A 19,120-nucleotide genomic window follows, 5' to 3' on the forward strand; every position below is an offset into this window, starting at 1 on the left:
GGGTGGCTGAAGAGTTGGTGCAGGGGACAGGGGTTCAGACTTCTGGAACATTGGGATCTCTTCTGGGAAAGGTCTGACCTGTACAAAGTGGACCGGCTGCACATGAACTGGAAAGGGACCTGGCGGCCAGTTTTGTTAGAGCTGTTGGAGAGGGTTTAAATTAGTTTGGCAGGGGGTGGGAATCAGAATGTGAGTGCAGAGATTAGGGTACAAGGACAAGGGCATGATGCTATGTGTTCTGAGTTAGTGAGGAAGGACAGGCAGGCAATAAAACATAAATGTAGCCAATTAGAGGGGTTTGAATGTGTCTATTTCAACGCTAGGAGTATTAATAATAAAGGGGATGAACTTAGAGCATGGATCAGTATGTGGAGTTACGACACTGGCCGTTACTGAAACCTGGCTGGAGGAAGGACAGCCTTGGCTGATGGAGGTACCGAGGTTGAGGTGTTTTAAAAGGAATAGGATGGGAGGTAGAAAGGGTGGGGGGAGCAGCATTACTGGTCAGGGATAGTTTCACGTCTATAGAAAGGGAGGACGCTGCAGAAGGCGTGTCCATTGAGTCGGTCAGGGTGGAAGTCAGAATTAGGAAGGGAACAATCACGTGTGCTTGGAGTAGTCTATATGCCCCCAAATAGCCCTCGGGACACCGAGGAGCAGATAAGCAGGCAGATTTTAGAATGGTGCAAGAAATACAGGGTTGTAGTTATGGGTGATTTCAACTTTCCTCATATTGACTGACACCACCTGACTGCAAGGGGGATAGATGGGGCTGAATTTGTCAGGTGTGTTCAAGGAGGATTCCTGATACAGTATGTGGACCGGCTGATGAAAGGAGAAGCCATACCTGATCTAGTTCTAGGTAATGAACCTGATCAGGTGGCAGAGCATTTTGGTGAGAGTGACCTCAACTCCCTTAGCTTCAGCATTGCTATGGAAAAGGATAAAAACAGGCAATGGGAAAGTGCTTAACTGGGGAATGGCTAACTGAAGGGATGAGGCGGGAACTAGCGGGAGTAAATTGGAAACAGATTTTCAAAGGTGAAAGCACAGAAGTAATGTGAAGGAAGTTTAAGGAACACTTGTGCTGGGTTCAGGATAGGTTTGTCCCACTGAGGCAAGGAAAAAGTGGTAGGAAAAGGGAACCGTGGCTGCCAAAACGTGAGGCAACTCGTCAAGAGAAAGAAGAAAGCATATGTTAGAAAGTAGAAGCAGGAAGCAGGAGAGGCTCATGTGAAATATAGGATAGCCAGGGAGGAGCTTAAGAAAGGATTTAGGAGAGCTTGAAGGGGGCATAAAAAGGCCTTGGCATCTAGGATTAAGGAAAACCCCAAGGTGTTCTATGCGTATGTGAAGAGCAACGATGACAAGAATGAAGATGGGGCCGCAAAAGGATAAAGAGGTCAACATGTGCCTGGAGGCGCAGGAGGTTGGAGAGTTACTAAATGGATGCTTTGCTTCAGTATTCATAAGTGAAAAGGATCTTGATCAGGGTGAGGTCGAAATAGAACAGGCCTGTGTGTTGGAGAATGTGGAGATTAAGGAAGAAGAAGTGTTGGATCTTCTTAAAAACCACAAATCCCCAGGTCCGGACGAGATATACCCCAGGTTGCTGTGGCAAGTGAGAGAAGAGATCGCTGGAGCAGTAGCTATGATCTTTGAATCCTCTTTGGCTGCAGGGGAGGTGCCGGAGGATTGGAAAACGGCTAATGTAGTTTCCTTGTTAAAAAAGGTAACAGAGAAACCTGGTGAGACCTGGTATAGACTGGAGAGTCTTACATCGGTGGTTTGCAAACCATTGGAAAGGATTCTTAAGGATAGGATCTACGAGCATTTGGAGAAGTACAGTCTACTCAAGGATAGTCAACATGTCTTTATGAAGGGAAGATCGTGCCTCACGGGCCCAATTGAGTTTTTTGAAGAGGTAACAAAATAAATTGATGAGGGTAGGGCGGTAGATATCGTCTACATCGATTTAACAAGGCATTTGACAAGGTACCCCGCGAGAGACTCATCCAGAAAGTCATGAGGCATGGGATCAGTGGATCCTTGCTGTTTGGATAAAAAAATGGTTACTGGAGGAAAGCAGGGGTTAGTTGTGGAAGGAAAGTATTCCGCCTGGAGGTCGGTGACTAGTGGATAGATAGATAGATACTTTATTCATCCCCATGGGGCAATTCAACATTTTTTTCCCAATGTCCCATACACTTATTGTAGCAAAACCAATACGTAACTCAGTAAAAATATGATATGCATCAAAATCACTCTCTCAAAAAGCATTAATAATAGCTTTTAAAAAGTTCTTAAGTAGTTTACTTAAATACATTAAATACAATCAACCCCGGCACTTTAACATATCTTCCTCCTGGCGGTTGAATTGTAAAGCCGAATGGCATTGGGGAGTATTGACCTCTTCATCCTGTCTGAGGAGCATTGCATCGATCAAACTACCTGCGTCTCAATATCACCAAGACCAAGGAGATGGTGGTGGACTTTAGGAGATCTCGGCCTCATATGGAGCCAGTGATCATTAATGGAGAATGTGTGGAGCAGGTTAAGACCTACAAGTATCTGGGAGTACAGTTAGACGAGAAGCTAGACTGGACTGCCAACACAGATGCCTTGTGCAGGAAGGCACAGAGTCGACTGTACTTCCTTAGCAAGAATCAGTCCTGGGACCCCTGCTCTTTGTGATGTTTATAAATGAGCTGGATGAAGACGCAGGAGGATGGGTGAGTAAGTTTGGGAATAACACGAAGATTGGAGGAGTTGTGGTTGGAGCTGTAGGTTGTCGAAGGTTACAAGAGGGTATGTACAGGATGCAGAGTTGGCCAGAATAGTGGCAGATGGAGTTCAATCCGATTAAGTGTGCGGTGATGCAATTTAGAAGGACAAACCAGAAGGCTGAGTACAGGGTTAATGGTCGGTTACTTAAGAGTGTGTATGAACAGAGGGACATTGGGGTTCAAATCCATTCATCCCTCACGTTCGCTGCACAGATTAATAGAATAATTAAGAAGGCCTATGGGATGCTAGGCTTCTTTAATAGGGTGATTGATTTCAAGAGTAGAGAGGTCATGTTGCAACTCTACTAAACTTTGGTGAGACTACATTTAGGGTATTGTTTTCCATTCTGGTCACCTCATTATAGGAGGATGTGGAAGCTATGGAGAGGGTGCAGAGGAGATTTACAGGGAAATTGCCTGGATTGGAAAACAAGTGTTATGAGGCATGGTTAGCAGAGCTAGGACTTTTTTCTTTGGAGCATAGAAGGATGAGAGGGGTCTTTATAGAGGTCTACATGATTATGAGAGGCATAGATAAGGTGCTAGCCAGTACCTGTTTCCCAGGGCACGAATAGCAAACACCAGAGGGCATACATACACAGTTAAGTTAAGGGAGAGAAGTTTATGGGAGACATCGGGGTAATTTTTTTTACGCAGAGGGTTGTGAGTGCCTGGAATGACTTGCCAGGGATTGTGGTGGAGGCTAAAACATTAGGGGTATTTAAGAGCCTCTTGCACAGGCAAATGGATTGAAGAAATATATGGTTTGGCTCAAAATCGAGCGCCGAAGGGTCTGTATTGTGCTGTCATATCCTGGTGTCTAGTGTCTTCTAGTGTCATTTACAATCGGTGTCCACGTACTTGCCATTGGTGCCTGTTAGTGCCCTTGGAATTCCGGGGCTTAGTACTGATAAATACCCATACAATGGCTACTTTTCGTTGAAGCTGGCATGTATGGAAGCAGATGTTGGAGTAACTGAGACTATTGAAACGGATGGAACTTTTTCTTTCCTGTGAGAAGGTTCCAAGGAGCAAGCAAAGAGAGAAGTAGAGAGAACTTTTTGAACACCTTGTCCATTTACCATGTGTTCAGAGCTACTTTTAAGAAGGTGCAAGTTCCTGCTAAGTAGGATGATGAGCGGAAAGAAAGAACTGTGAGGTGCATCCCGTCCAAACCTGTCATGTTACGTTCTGGGAGCAGCTAGAGCGACCGGAAACCCTACATTTGCTGAAATGTTCGAGGAATGGAAATGGAGATTAACTGATAACGTGTTGGAACGCGAAGACGCCTTTTCCACTGGCAGTTCTGAGTTTGATTTCTCCAAGAGTACTTGCCACAGTATTAGAGCAACCGAGGGCATCCCTTTCCGAGAGGGGTCTCGCCGATTGGTTCCAGCGGGGGTTCTTGACATTCATCCGCAGATGATGAAACAGAGTTTAGTCATGGAGCAGGAGCGCCTAAGCAGCCGGGAGACACGATTGATAGACACGGGGAGAGACGGTCCAGTAGTCAGCTGGGTGACATCAGTGATAGACAAGGGGAGAGACGGTCCCGTAGTCAGCTGGGTGACATCAGTGATAGACACGGGGAGAGACGGTCCAGCAGTCAGCTGGGTGACACGAGTGATAGAGACTGTCCAAGGGGTGATTTGATGCGCGAACCACTCACTCTCCTGAATTCCCCTGAGTAGAGACGCAGAACCAGCACATGCTTCTCGCATGGCAAAGCTTTCAACCCGGGAATAATTTTCTAAACCACCTCTGAACCGTCTCCAGTGACAGCACAACCTGTCTCAGACAAGGGGCTCCAAACTGCTCACAATCCTCAAGGTAAGACCTCATCAGTGCATTTTAAACCCTGAAAATTCCATTGCTGCATCCATACCCCATTCCTCTGGAAATGATCGCCAACATCGCATTGGCCTTCCTCACCACTTTCGCAACATGCATATTCACCTTCAGGGAATGCTGGACGAACAACGTTGAGTCCTTTTGCACCTCAGATTTTACAATTTTCTCTACGATTAGAAAATAGTCTTCCATTTTATTTCTTCTGCTCGAGTGCAGCACCATACATTTCGTGCCTGTGTTTTATGTCTGCCACTTCTTTGCCCATTTTCCTCATCTTCCTGTCATTTTGTAGACTTTCTACTTCCTCCAGATTTCCTGCACCTCCACCAATCTTCATCTGGACCGCAAACCTGTCCGTATGATCAGCAATTCCGGCATCCAAGTCATTAACATATAAAATAAGAGTATTCATCCATCAGTTGTACTGTATCCTGCAGTTCTGTTATATATTATGCTACCTCAACTGCAACTCTCTTTACGTTTAATCCAATACGCTGATTTTGTCCAGATTTTATTTTTATAACTTTTGAAATCATATTTACTATCTGTATTAAGTGTTTCAGCTTTACGTGAATAATTTCAAATCGTGCATATTCGATCCTCTGTCAATGTGTAATTCATCTGGTTGTCTCTGTGAGAGGTTAAATTTAAACAAACTCCAGTGAGCTTCATAGTCGCCCTGGATTATTGCGTAAAATAACAATTAATATTGCTATTATCATTATTCTTTCACTTGACTTTGCACAGATTGCTGTATTGTACACATTGAGTGTTTTGACCGTCCTGTTAGTGCGGTCCTTCATGGATTTTATTGTGTTTCGTGGAATGATCAATCCGATATTCCCAAATCCAGAAAGGTGTTAAACACACGTTATGGAGCTCCACGGCAGATGTACGCTTAAGAACGACAATGTAAAATGCCGTTTCGATATAGAGACCAACAACGTGTTTGAATGGCCCCAATGTCATTCTGTCCAAACAACAGCCACGGTTAAGAAGGTGACACAGACACTCTTCAACGAGGCCTTTTTCTCATCAAACTCCACAGCCTGAATCCCATGTAACCCGTTGTTCTGTTCTCTGTTGTGACTAAAACAAAATCTTTATCTTAATTGCGTCTTTCTCATACTCCCAAACAGACTACGCTTTGATCGCTGCAGTAGAATTACAGTGATTGCATTATAAATAACAGCACGTGAAAAACAGAGTATTTGCCAGGAGTGGGGTTCGAACCCACGCGTTGGAGACCAGAACACTCGCGTTTACTAGGAAGCGACTTACTCGCCTTAAGTCTGGCGCCTTAGACCACTCGGCCACCCTGACCGCCCTGCAGTACTGTCTCCACATGCCAGATAAACAGCTGTATTTCGGAATATTCTGAATGACAGTTTTGATGACAGGGTCTCAGATTGCCGAGCATGTGCGGAATCAGAGCGTACAGCATCACAGCACTGGAATTGTGCTGCACTCCGTTCAGGTCATCCTCCAGAGAAAGGATGACGCGGATTTGGAGAGTGTGCAGAAGAGCATCAGCAAGATGCTACCTGAATTAGACGGTTTGTGCAATAACGAGAGTTTGGGCAAACTTTTTATTTTTCTCTGGAGCATCAGAGGTGAGGGGGAATCTAATAGACGTTTCTTAGATTTTGAGGCATAGATAATGGTAGAGCACGCAGAACTTATCTCCATTCCAGGGTTTACATGTCTTTAAACGATCCCCTCTTAGGGCATACAATTCAACTAAGAGGGGATCGTTTTAAACAAGATATGCCAACACCCTACCACTCTATGTCGGCAAGACCAAGGACTGATTGTTGTCTTCAGCAGAGGGTAAACCAGAGGTCCTTGAGCCAGTTCTCCTTGGAGGATCAGAGGCGGGGCGCGTCAGTAACTTTAAATTGTTGGTATAACTCTTTCCTCTGCTTTCTGAGGAGACTGCGGAGATTCAGCATGACATCAAAAACCTTGATGAGCTTCTATAGATGTGTCGTAGAGAGTATATTGTCTGTCTGCAACAAGACGTGGTACGGAAATACCGTACCTTTGAAGGAAAATCTTTAAAAAGTTAGTGAATTCTGCCCAGTCCATCACGGGAAATGCACTCCCAAACATTAAACAGATCCAATTAAAACGATGTCATCGGAAAACAGCATCCACTGTCAGAGGTCGTCACCATCCTGCCATGCTCTTTTTGCGCTGCTGCCATCGGGTAGATGGTACAAGAGCCTCAGGACTCGCACCACCACGTTCAAGAACAGTTACTACCCATCCGACACCGGACTTTTGATCAAAAGGTGATAGTGTACACTACGCGCCCATCCATTGAATATTCCGACAACCAGTCATTTCACTTTAGAAACTATATTGAAGAGCTGAGTATGCCAGGAGGAGCTCAGCAGACCAGGCAGCATCTGTGGACAGGCGTAAACAGTCGGCGTTTCGGGACGAGATCCTTCACCGTAAAATTGTTTCTGAATAAATCACTTACCCACAATTCGGTGTACGGTGATCTGTTGTAATGCGATGAACAGTGTCAAAAACATAGTCTTATATTCCAACCGTTTTTCTAATCCACCTCAACAACCCAGGGTTTGTTTGCAGAAATTATGTCAGGAGTGGGATTCGAACCCACGACCCCAGATGGAGACCAGAACACTCCCGTTTATCGGAAGGACTTTCATTCCTTGAGTCTGGCGCCTTAGACCACTCGGCCACCCTGACCACTTTTGAGTTGAGTTTGAGAACGGAATGAATGCCTGATTTGTGAGCAGTTATATACACACAATCACGCATATCATCCTGCCAATCTGAAATGAAAGAGAGAATGTTACAATTTTCTCAGGTTAGGCAACTTCTGTGGAGAGTGAAGCTGTAAAACAAATACAAATCGAAGACTCGTGAGATGCGTCTCGGCAAGAATTTGTGAAGGACGTTTGCTGAGATGGATGAGAACGCTTGGAAGACTCAATAATTTTACATTTAGGGAAGCAGAGAAATAAACGTTTATAGACAAGACTGAATCTGAAAACTGGGTGGGAGTTGATCGCAACAATGTCAACAGAAACTGAACACAGGTTGTTCAATTATACCGGGCAACGCTGCTTTACAGATGGATGTTGATAAGTAGACTATAAGGCCCAATAATCTGATGATTGTGGAAGAAAGCGAAGATGTGACAAGGTTCACAAGAACATGAGACATCGTGCGGAAAGGCTGTTCGGTCTCCTGGGTTTGCTTCATCATTCCATCATGGATGAGTTATGAGTCAGAATGTTGTTCAGGATTGTAGGTCAATGCTTAATCTGAGAGAGGAGACAGAATCAGGGTGTTTTGGACGATAGAGCAGTGGCCTTTCTGAGAGATTAGACGCTTAAGAGAACGTAATTCGCTCAGGTTCTCTGATCCAGTGTTAAAACCACAGAATGCATTAAAATAATGCAGGGGCAGGCTCTGGAGGCCATCGACTAAGTAAAAGGCTCCTTGCGGGATGTGGAAGACGGGGAGGCCTCCAGAGTTCATGATGACGACACCTGCGGGAGGTGCACATAGCTGCAGCGTGTAACAGTCCGTCCTAGGGTGCTGGAGTTGAATCTGGATGAACTCCGGTTCTTTCAGGGCCACGGACGTGATGGACCAGAACATATAGAGTGGTAGGACTGCCAGGGTGCAAGACACAGAAAACTGGGTGACAGTCTGGAGGAAAAAGGTTTTAAAGACCCAGTGCAGACTATCTCTATGGCCATCACCGTCAGCAACACCTGGATTCCGTTTCTGGTTGGATGATCCAGCAGGGGAAAGACATAGAGGTCGGATCTTTGGCACTGAGTATGGTCTGTGACTCAGAATGGTAAGGGAAGAACAGATTCCTGGATGGTATGTTGCCCCCCGTGTGCCAGGGTCCGGGACAACTTGGATTAAGGCTTGAACATTCTTCAGTAGGAGCGTGAGCCGGCAGGGGTTGGCTCCATTTCGGTGCCAATGACATCGGCAGGAACAGTGACGAATTTCTGCAATGGAAATTCAGAGATTTAGGTGCTGAGGTGTAGGGCAGGATCTTCGGGGTTCTGACAGCGACTCGTGCCGTGTCCTGATCAGGCCAGTAAAGGAAATATGATGCAGATTAACACGTGGCTAAGGGTCTGGTGCAGGAGGGAGGCCATACGATTTCTCGATCATTGATCTCTCTTCCAGGGAACCTGAGACCCATTGATAAAGACGATTTGCACTTGAACTAGAAATGCTAATATCCTGCAGAAGGTTAGCTAGCGCTGCATGATTAAGTTTAAACAACTTTTGCCGGGAGATGGGAAGGAGCGTGCCAGAACAGTTAGTGGAGAGATTGTACCGACATTTTGATAAGATCTCACACAATGGCAGGAAGGTACGACTAGTGCCCTGCACTGCGTATACTTCAGTAGCAGAAGTATCGGAGAATAATTCGATGAACTCTTGGCTTGGAACCTGGAATCATGGTAACTTAGCCGTTAATGAGACTTGGTTGCAGAAGAATCTGGTCTGGCATTTCAGTAACCCTGAGTTCCTTTGTTTCAGAGTGATAGAGTGGGATGGACTAAAGCAGGAAAAGTAGCGTTAATAGTCAGCGAAAATGTCACTGCTGACTTCAGTCAGCACAGATGAAGAATTAAACTATTGTGGTTTTATAAGTGAAACTGAAAAAGAGGAAAGGTATGATCACGTTAATGGGGATAGTTTACTAACCACCCAATAGTCAATCGTATTTAGACGGCCAATGTTGAGGAGATATCGCTGTTTGTTGCAAATCAGTACGGTTGCTAGAGTAGGTGTTTTTAACATTCTGCACGTTGATTGTTAATTCCACACTTTTAAAGGACTATATGGGTAGGAGATCGTCCAATGTGTTCAGGATTTTTTTTTAAATTTGTGTGTTTACGAGCTGCCGAGAGCGTGTGCGATACTTGATGTACTATTATGAAATTAATGAGTCGGGGCAAGAGATAGAAGCTTGATTTAACGAACTCGTTGTAACTCGTGATCACAATGCCATTGGTTTCAATGTAAATATGTAAACGAGCTTTTTGCTCGTTGTCGTTCGTGCGTTGAGAATTTGCATTGGAGAAAGGTCAGTTTTGACGGTGTCAAAAACACTTAACAAGTGTCGGTTGGGGACGGACGTTTTCTGGTAAGTGGGACGCGTTCAGAAATGAGCCAAATGTCTGTACATGTACTCAGTGAATGATCACTCTCCTTCGGCTTGCACTGTTTCAAATCGACATTCTTTTACAAACACTAATACACAAAATTCATGCAAACATACAATAGTTTTATTTGAGAAGCAGCCCAATAGTGTATATTGTGGACCTTGGTCCACACACCATAATCGGGAAAAAATTGAGTTCTATACAATTGATAAATGATTAGAAATATTGAATAAAACATGAATGTTCAAATGAAAACCAGGCTGGAGGCGTTACTGTGTTTGCTAATTATGTTAACAATTATTCCTTACCGCCTTCCTAAACACGGGTCTCAGTGTCGACTTATAATCCCATCCTTTGCCAAGACGCTCGCTGATGGGTTGAAGATCAGAGTGAGGATTCACCATCGGGATCACCAGAAGTAGAGGGGAGTACGAAACTTCGGGAAAGCCCAAACAGAAGATTTTTGGCATAGTGATTGATTTGACCAGTGGAATTGTTTCTCACTTTGAGTTCCTATTGACGTTAATGGATCTGGTGTTGAGAGGGTGAACTGCTTCAAATTCCTCGGCATAAACATCACCGAGGATCTCGAGTGGTCTGTACACGCCAGCTCTGTGGTGAAAAAGGCACAACAGCGCCTCCTTCACCTGAGACGTTTGAAAAAGTTTGGTATGGGTTTCCAAGTTCTAAGATCTTTCCATGGTGGCACGATTGAGAGCATCCTGACTGGCTGCATCACTGCCTGGTATGCACACTGTACTTCGCTCCATCGCAGGACTCTAACATCCTTGCGCATCTGTACATATGGAATTCCCACTATTCAGGACGTAAACAAAGACAGGTGTGTAAATAGGGTCCGAAGGATCATAAGAGACCCCGGTCACGCTATCACAAACTGTTCCGGCTGCTACCATCCGTGAAACTGTACCACATTTTAAATGCCGCGAACAAAAGCTCCGGGATATCTTCCACCAGGCCATCAGGTGGTTTACTTAATGCTGACCCAACTGTATTTCTATGTTATAATGATTATCCTGGCATACATATTTCTGCTTAGAAATTACAGCAATTGCAAGTTGCTCATTTATACGAAGACGTTTCGAAAAAAATTTTACCCTCATGTTTCTGAATGATGTCACTAATCAAGTCAACTTAATTCAAATAAACAATACAAAATAAAGAGGGAGTTAAAATAAAAGTGGACTTGTAATATTAATCATGGACTCTAGCATCTGATGGGATTTACCTGAGGATAGAGAGGCAGAGATGAGATTGCTGGGTCTTAACCAATGTATCAATACCCCGGATTGCCAAGGACTCTGTGGGACAGGGGAATAGCTATGTTGCTCCATCTTGCAGAACGGAAATCAGGATAAAGCGAGTAACTACAGAGTGTGCGTTAATCGGCAGAGCTACGGAAGTCATAGGATTTTTCAATTGTTCCAACAAAACCACCATTTCCATCGCTAAATCAATGACATATAACGCAAAAAAGAATAGATCCCAACACAGTCCTCTGTTAAAAACTACTGGACAACGCCTACCAGTCAGAAAACGCTCTATTTACCCCCCCCCCCCCCCAAGTCATCAGCCGCTGCTTTGTCCATGCTAGAACCTTCACTGTATTACCATGTAGCTTGTCAAGCAGTCTCATGTGTGGCACCTTCTCAAAACCATTCGGAAAATCTCATTTGTCCGGCTTGTTCTCCCTTGAAAGAATTCCATTAGATTTCTCAGGCAAGATTTTCCCTGGATGAAGCCATGCTGACTCCGGCCTAGTTTATCATGTGTCTCCAAGTACACTGAGACATCATCAGTAATAATTAACTCGGACATCTTCCAAACCCCTGTGGTCAACCAAAATGGCTCAGATTTTCCTTTCTTCTGTCTCTCCCTGCTTGAAGAGTGAAGTGACATTTACAATTTTCCTGTCTTCCGGAAACATTGCAGACCGAGTGGTTGTCGCAAGATCATTTATAATACTTCAACCATGTCTTCAGCCAACTCTTTCACAACTATGGCGTGTACACCGTATGTTCTATCTGATCTACCTTCAGATATTTGAGTTACTCACTAACCTACTCTCCCGTCATGGTAACTTCACACACTTCATACCCATGACACCTCAAATTTCCAACACACTGCTAGTGTCTTCCACAGCGAAGGCTGATGCAAAATATTTATTTAGTTCTTCCGGTATTTGATGGTCCCACATTGCTACATCTCCAGCATCGTTGTTCAGCGATCTGATGTCCAGTGTCGCTATTTTTCTTACCTTTTATATATGAAGAAGAGTTTGATGTCCTTACTAATATTATTCGGTATCTTACTTTCGTACTCGATCTTTCCCTTCATAATCACTTTCGAGTGCTCCAACTTCCCAGTAATCTTGCTCAATTGTTCGCCCTCTCTTTTGCTTTTTATTTTCGTTTTGAAATCCCGTATTAAGACCAGAAAACCATAAGATATAAGTGAAAGTATTCCATTCGGCCTGTTGAGTCTGCTACACCAGTCAATCATAGGTTGATCCAACTCTTTCAGTCATCCTCACTTCCCTGTCTCTTCACCACATACACTTTGATGACCTAGTTAATCATGAACCTATCTATTCCTGAATTAAATACATCCAATGTCCCGGCCTCCACAGACGCTCGTGGCAACAAGTTCCACTGATTTACCACCCTCTGGCTAAATTAATTTGTCCTCATCTCAATTCTAAATGGACATTCTTCAATCCTGAAGTCGTGCCCTCTTGTCCAACCTATGCTTCCCTGGCTTCAGCAACTTCCCTGTATTTCTACGGGCTCTTAACTTGTCAAGCAGCCTCACGTGTAGCACCTTGTCAAAGGCTTTCTGAAAATCCAAGTACACCACTTCTACTGCATCTCCTTTGACTACCCTGCTTGTAATTTCCTAATAAAATCGCAACAGGTTTGTCAGGCAGGATTTTCCTTTCAGGCTTTAGCCTACCTTGCTATGTGCCTCTAGATACTCGGTAATCTCATCCCTTTCAATCGATTCCAACAACTTTCCAAACACCGATATCAGGCTAACTGGTTTATAGTTTCCGTTCTGCTGCCTCCCACCGTTCTTAAATAGGGGAGTAACATTTGCAATTTGAAAATTTCCAGTCATCCGGTACAATGCCAGAATTCATCGATTTTTGAAAGATCATTGTTAATGCTTCCGCAATCTCTCCAGCTACTCCCTTCAGATCCCGAGGGTGCTTTCCATCAGTTCAGAAGATTTATCCACCCACAGACGAGGAAGCTTCCTGACCACCTTCTCAGTCGTAGTTTTCCCTGCACAAATTTCACTTCCAGGACACTCTTGACTGTCCAGTTCACTGCAGACGTCTTCCACTGTGAAGACTGATGCCAAATGCGCATTCAGATCCTCTGCCGTGGTATTAGCCATGGTTGTGTCATCATTTCTTTAAAATATTTTTTTCTCTTTAAGATGTATATATCTTGTGCGTTCCAGATTGTTTCCGCGAATTCCAGGCATTGCAGTTCAGCTGTCATCCCTGCCAGTGTTTTTTTTTCTTTCTCAATCAGTTCTGGCCAACTCCTCACTCAGCTTCTGTAATTCCGATTACTCCACTGATATACTGATACGTTTGGCTCTAGCTTCTTCGCAAATTTCAGGGGGAATTCGATCATGTTATGATCACTTTCTCCTAAGGATTCTGATAGCTGGAGCTCTCTTATCAATTTTGGTTCAATGCTCATCTCCCAGTCCAGAAGAGCCGATCCATTGAGCTCAAACACGAGGGGCTCTGATAAGCCATCTAGTAGATATTCTAGAAATTATAGATCCCGTAATGAAGCCCCCACCTGATATCCACCAATCTACACTCATATTGAAGATCTCCATGACAATTGTAACATGGCCTTTCCTGAATGCCTCTTCTACCTCCCGTTGTAATTTGTAGGCCACATCATTACTACTGTTTCGGCGTCTGTACACAACTCCTAGCAGTGTTTTGATTTTAACCTTGCAATTCTTTCGCCCTATCACAAATAATTCAACACAATGGAACCCTATGTCCCTCTTTTTAATGATACCATGTTGAACCAACAGAGTGACGCCGCACGATCTGCCCTCCTGCCTATCCTTTCCAGACAATGTGTACCCTTGGACATTGAGCTCCCAGCTATAATCTTCTTTCAGTCACGATTCAGTGATGCCTACAACATCAAGCTGTAACTGTGCTGCAAGTTCGTCTACCTTATTCCGCTTTCTGCACAGAATCCAACTACAACACTTAGGGTCCTGCATTCGCCATGTTCGCTTTTGTCGCACCATCCTCAACACTTTAATTCCTGACATCGTCTGAGGTCTTCCCAACATCTGTCTGAACAACCTCTCCTCTATGTAACTGCTCTGGCACTCTGATTCCAATCTCCCTGCAACTCTAGTTTAAAACCCTCAAACAAACCTTCCTTCTAGGATATTAGACCCCTTTCGTTCAAGTGAACACCATCCATTTCACATAAGATCCTTTCTTCCACCTTCTCTGGAAGAGAGCCATCGAGATCCAGCAATCTTATTCACTCGGCCCTACACCATCTCAACAGCCAAGCATTAAACTGTATAAACTTCCTTGTTCTTGCCTCATAGTACGTGGCAAACTTGATATCACAATCCAGAATGTCCTGCCTTCTAATTTAGCACCCAATTCCCTGAAATCTCTCTGCAGTACCTCGTCAATCGCCATACCTATGCCATTGACCTGATAGAACACGACATCTGGCTGTTCAGCCGCCCATTTTAGAATGCAGAAGACCCTGATCCTGAGAGAATGTAGGGAACACTCTATCCGGGAAACTTGTTCTTGTTCACAATCCTACTTCCTGTTTCCATAACTAATGAATCCCCTGTCACGGTAGTGTAGCTTTATTTCCCCTTCTCTTCTGAGTCACTGAGGCAGACTCAGCGCCAGAGACGAGACCACAGTAACATTTCTCTGTTAAATCATACTCATCGACAGTATCCAAAGTAGTATTCCCTGTTGTTGAGGGGGAGGAGGGTGACCGCCGGGTACTCTGCATTGGCTCCTTAATATCTTAGCCTGTCTTGACGCTCATGTGCTTTGTGTTATGCACCTGGAGTGTAACTTCCTCTCTATATTTCCTATCTACCACCCATTCAGCCTCCTGTATAATCCGGATTTCATCCAATACCATCTCCATCTTCTTAATACGGTTTGGAAGAACCTGCAGCTGGATGCACATCTCGAAGTTGTAGTGGTACCGAATCTAGAGGTGTTACTGTCTTCCTACATCCCACAAGGGGAGCATTGCACAATCCTGACTGTCATCTCTACATAGCTGAGCAGATATACAGAAAAGAAGTGACAATAAAACCTCGAGCTTTTCTTTCTTTTGCTTTCTTTGAGTTAAAATTCTCTTCATTGAAGGCTCGGTTAAACCCTTAAGACCACCACACCGACTATCGCCAAGCAGACGATATCCGCTGCTCTTGCCCCTGACCTCTTTTAATTTGCTCTTATTAATTAATCCCAACCGCCTATTGGTCACTCGTCAAAAATATATTACCCTCGTAGAATCGCTCCTGCGTTTTTATCCCCTTGCGGAGAATCTGATTGAGGCCCTCTCTACTCCAGATAGGGCTTTGGTCAAAGCTTCATTACGCTGCCGCGACCACTCTTGCATTTGCTTCTCGGACGATGGAATTCTTGAGTCTCCTTTTCTCCAATCTGCCGATGTCCGGATTGGCCGCAGGTCAAATCTTCATTGATTATATTGATTGTAATGAGAATTGTACAGGTTCCCTCACCAGATGCTCACCGGGTCCTTGGAGATGTTTGTGCAGGGTAATAGGTGGTAAAGAAGCCCTGTGACCTGCTTGATCATTGCCCCGGGCACTGTTTCAAGAGTTGTAAAGCTGAGTTGAAGATTTCTAAAACTCTCTCAGGCCGTGTTTGGAGTGTTGTATGCAGAACTTGCTGCTTCATTGCAGGAGGTAAGTGGAAGATCCGGAGAGGGTGAAGAAACAATCTATCAGATGAGAGGATGTGTGTCATTAGGAGATGTTGAACAAACATGTTCTGTTTTCTCTGGAGCGGCCGATGCTGAGTGAGGGTACAGTGAAGTTTTATCAGCAGAAAAAGAAAACATCCGTTTTGCTCACTGTGTCGGAATACGAACTAGATGCATGCATTAAATGTGAAAGTAAATTTAAAGGCGATCTCTGAGACTGTTTTTCACAGCGAGTGGTGGGCACGTGGATCGACTTTTGAGAGATGGATGTGTGGATATTGATTCAGGGAAGCAGATTCGCCGAATCAGTAAGTGGGAGAGACAAAGCTGTTTACGAGTATGCACATTATTTTTTTTTTTGTAGACAAACATTGAAGTACGCGACCAAACGTCTGCTGTAAATCAAACAGGTATTCATCTATAGCACACTCAGTTATTATAGTTCCGTCACCAAATGTCCAACAGCACACCAACATCCTTGTGCCCCGGAACGCCAACATCTTCACCCAAAGTGTAACAGATCCACCCCTTCCCCCACTGCCTAAACCTTATCCACCGACTGTTTAACATATTCCTCCTGGTGAATTGTCTTCCTCGACTCGTCAGCAATGTGGGTCGGTGCAGCTTTCCTTGCACCTAACAGCACATGTGACACGTTTCTGTGTGAGCACGTGATCAAAGGTCATCCGGTTCAGCAAGGCAAACATTTCAAGAGCCACTTTTCTCCGCCTACCGCCTGTGGCTCGGGTCGCTTGTTATAGAGTTTCACTTCCTGGTACTGTTCAATTTATATGCCCCATATTTTCTGCTATGCTGGAAGTCAATTTCCCCGAAGATAAATTCACTACTCCTTACTACCAGAGAGCATGCGATCGCTCCGGGCGACCGTTCAATAGGCTGAAAACAGAGAAACTGAAGCTGTCCTTTAGCTTGATGGTTTGTGCTTCCAGGCGTTTGTATCTTTTGCCCTGAGGAATCGGGAGAAGACTAAAGATCTGGGATGAGTTCGTTTATTATATGCTGCCTCAGTGAGGCAGCGAGAAATCTAGACAGAGACCATGGAGAGGCGGATGGTTGCCACGATGAGCTGAGCTACCGCCACAGCTGTAAACACCAGAACAGTACAGTACATGAACAGGATGCTCAGCCCAATATATTGTGGGAAATAATTTAATTTGGAAATCACTACCCCAGTGAATATAATCTGTTTCATCAATACTGTGTCCAATTCCTTCCATTCCCTGCACTTTTGCAGTAAGTATTTCGCTGAGAGCCGGTAACACATCCATTTCCCTTGAACGCCACGGAAATCGGTATTGAACTTATCGCCCCTCACCTGTAAAGTAACCTTCTGGTATTCGGCAGATCCACTGCGGGGAAATATCTACGCTGACTATTATCGCTGTAATCTTATTGTCCTCGATCGAACTCCGACCCAAGATCCTTCTGCATATCAATACTCTCCCAGCCTTTCCCATTGTTGTGTTTGTACTTCATCTCTCAGAGGTTAAGGTTTCGTATTTGAGCAGCTTAAACGTTATCTATCATTTCTTCGCCAATATTTGCTGTTGCATCTGTAATATTTCATTATTTGAGTGTATTGTAAATATGTTGTTTTATTATACATTATTTCTCATTTACACAATAGTTTAAGAGTATTTTAAAGTAATTGGCTATGGTATTTTTTCCCGTGATTAGACCAAGATTAAGTTGGGTGATTGCTGGGCGGTCGGGCTCGAGGACCAAAAGAGTTCTGTGCTAAGCTCTGTCAGGATATGCAACACTGTATCCCAGAATAATTTTGATGTCTGCTGAAACTCAATCTCCTCCTTCACCCCCTTCACTTATTTCCATGACCGTTTTCCCTTTTCTATCGGATTACTTTCTCCAGACCTTTAGATCTTTCATCAATCAACTTTACAGCTATTTACTTAGTCCAAACTCTCTCTCGGTTTCATCCACCACCTACCACCACCCAGTTCTTCCTCCACCCCCAACAAGCTTACTTTGATTTATCTTGCTTTCCATTCCAGATGAAGCGTTCTCGGCCTGAAACGTCGAATCGTTACACATTTCCATAGAAGCTGCCTTGCATGCAGCGTTCCTCCACCATTGTGTGTCTGTTGCTTCGGAGGACTGAATTTTGTCGTTTGTGATTCTCCGGGATACGATGGTGTTGCTGTCTCGGATGACAGTTTTATACAGGATGCAGTTCCCCGGAGTTCAGATGGTGTCGCTGTCTCGGAGGACAGTTTTATACAGGCTGCAGTTCCCCGGAGTTCGGATGGTGTCGGTGAGTCAGAGGAATGTTTGATATAGGCTGTAAATTCCCAGAGCTCGGATTGCAGCACTGTATTATAGGACTGTTTGCTGCCGGCTGTAATTTTCCAGAGCTGGGATGTTGTCGCTTTCTCGCAGGATTGTTTGATGTCGGCTGTAATTCCCCGGAACTTCAGATGGTGTCACTGCCTCGAAGGATTGCTTAATATAAACTATAATTCCACCTTTGTGTTTCTTTTAAACGTTTAGCGTTCCTTCCTGTTATCAAAAACTTTACACATCCTGTTAACTTTTTCACTCGGTCACACATTCGATCAAAACAACTACGCGTCACTGTACAACGATCGACTGGACAGTTAGGAAGGGTGAACTGCCGGTGAGAGGTTCACCATCAGCAGCAGCCATTCTAGTACTTAACGCATGCCTTCATATTCCTAACAAAACAACATCTTTTTTTGTACTTTTCGCCTGTTTCATTAACTTAATCAACTTAGACCATACGAAACAATCTAACGGAGCAAAATTAGGTCATTTGGCCCACCGAGTCTGTTCCGTGTTTAGATCATGCATGATCCATTTTCCCTCTCAGCCTCAATCTCCTGCCTTCTCCCCGTAAATCTCTGCCTTAAGTACGCATAGAGAATTGACCTCCACAGCTGATTGCGGCAATGAATTCCATAGATTAACCATCCTCTGGTTAAAGATATTCCTCCTCATCTTCGTTCTAAAAGGACGCCCTCATTTCTGATGCTTTGCACTCTGGTTCTAAACTCCCCCATGGTCAGCAGCAAGCTGACTGAATGAGGCCTTCTCATCGGTGTACAGTATAGGGCTGGGGGTGGTCTCTATTAGAATGACTGCAAAAACCTCTCACCGGCAGTTCATCCTTCCTAACTGTCCAGTCGATCGTTGACCCAACCGCTGAAAGGGCCCAGCTGATTTGTATTCACTCGCCATTCTGACTGGGGGTGAGTGCCCTTGCTCAGTCTACCACGCCATCGCAGTATTGTCACCGGAT

General features: G+C 44.4%; 2 non-coding genes across 2 annotated transcripts; both read right to left on the bottom strand.

Annotated features, from left to right (window-relative positions):
- Positions 1-5,849: 5,849 nt before the first annotated feature.
- On the bottom strand, positions 5,850-5,960 carry trnal-uaa (transfer RNA leucine (anticodon UAA)). Its single transcript has 2 exons — positions 5,923-5,960; positions 5,850-5,890 (listed from the first exon to the last, which is right to left on the bottom strand). It is a non-coding gene; the product is annotated as a tRNA-Leu (tRNA).
- A 1,284-nt stretch (positions 5,961-7,244) lies between these two features.
- trnal-caa (transfer RNA leucine (anticodon CAA)) lies at positions 7,245-7,358 on the bottom strand. Its single transcript has 2 exons — positions 7,321-7,358; positions 7,245-7,279 (listed from the first exon to the last, which is right to left on the bottom strand). It is a non-coding gene; the product is annotated as a tRNA-Leu (tRNA).
- Between the last annotated feature and the right edge of the window lie 11,762 nt (positions 7,359-19,120).

This window comes from Hemitrygon akajei, unplaced genomic scaffold (assembly GCF_048418815.1).
Source record: "Hemitrygon akajei unplaced genomic scaffold, sHemAka1.3 Scf000066, whole genome shotgun sequence".
NCBI lineage: Eukaryota > Metazoa > Chordata > Chondrichthyes > Myliobatiformes > Dasyatidae > Hemitrygon > Hemitrygon akajei.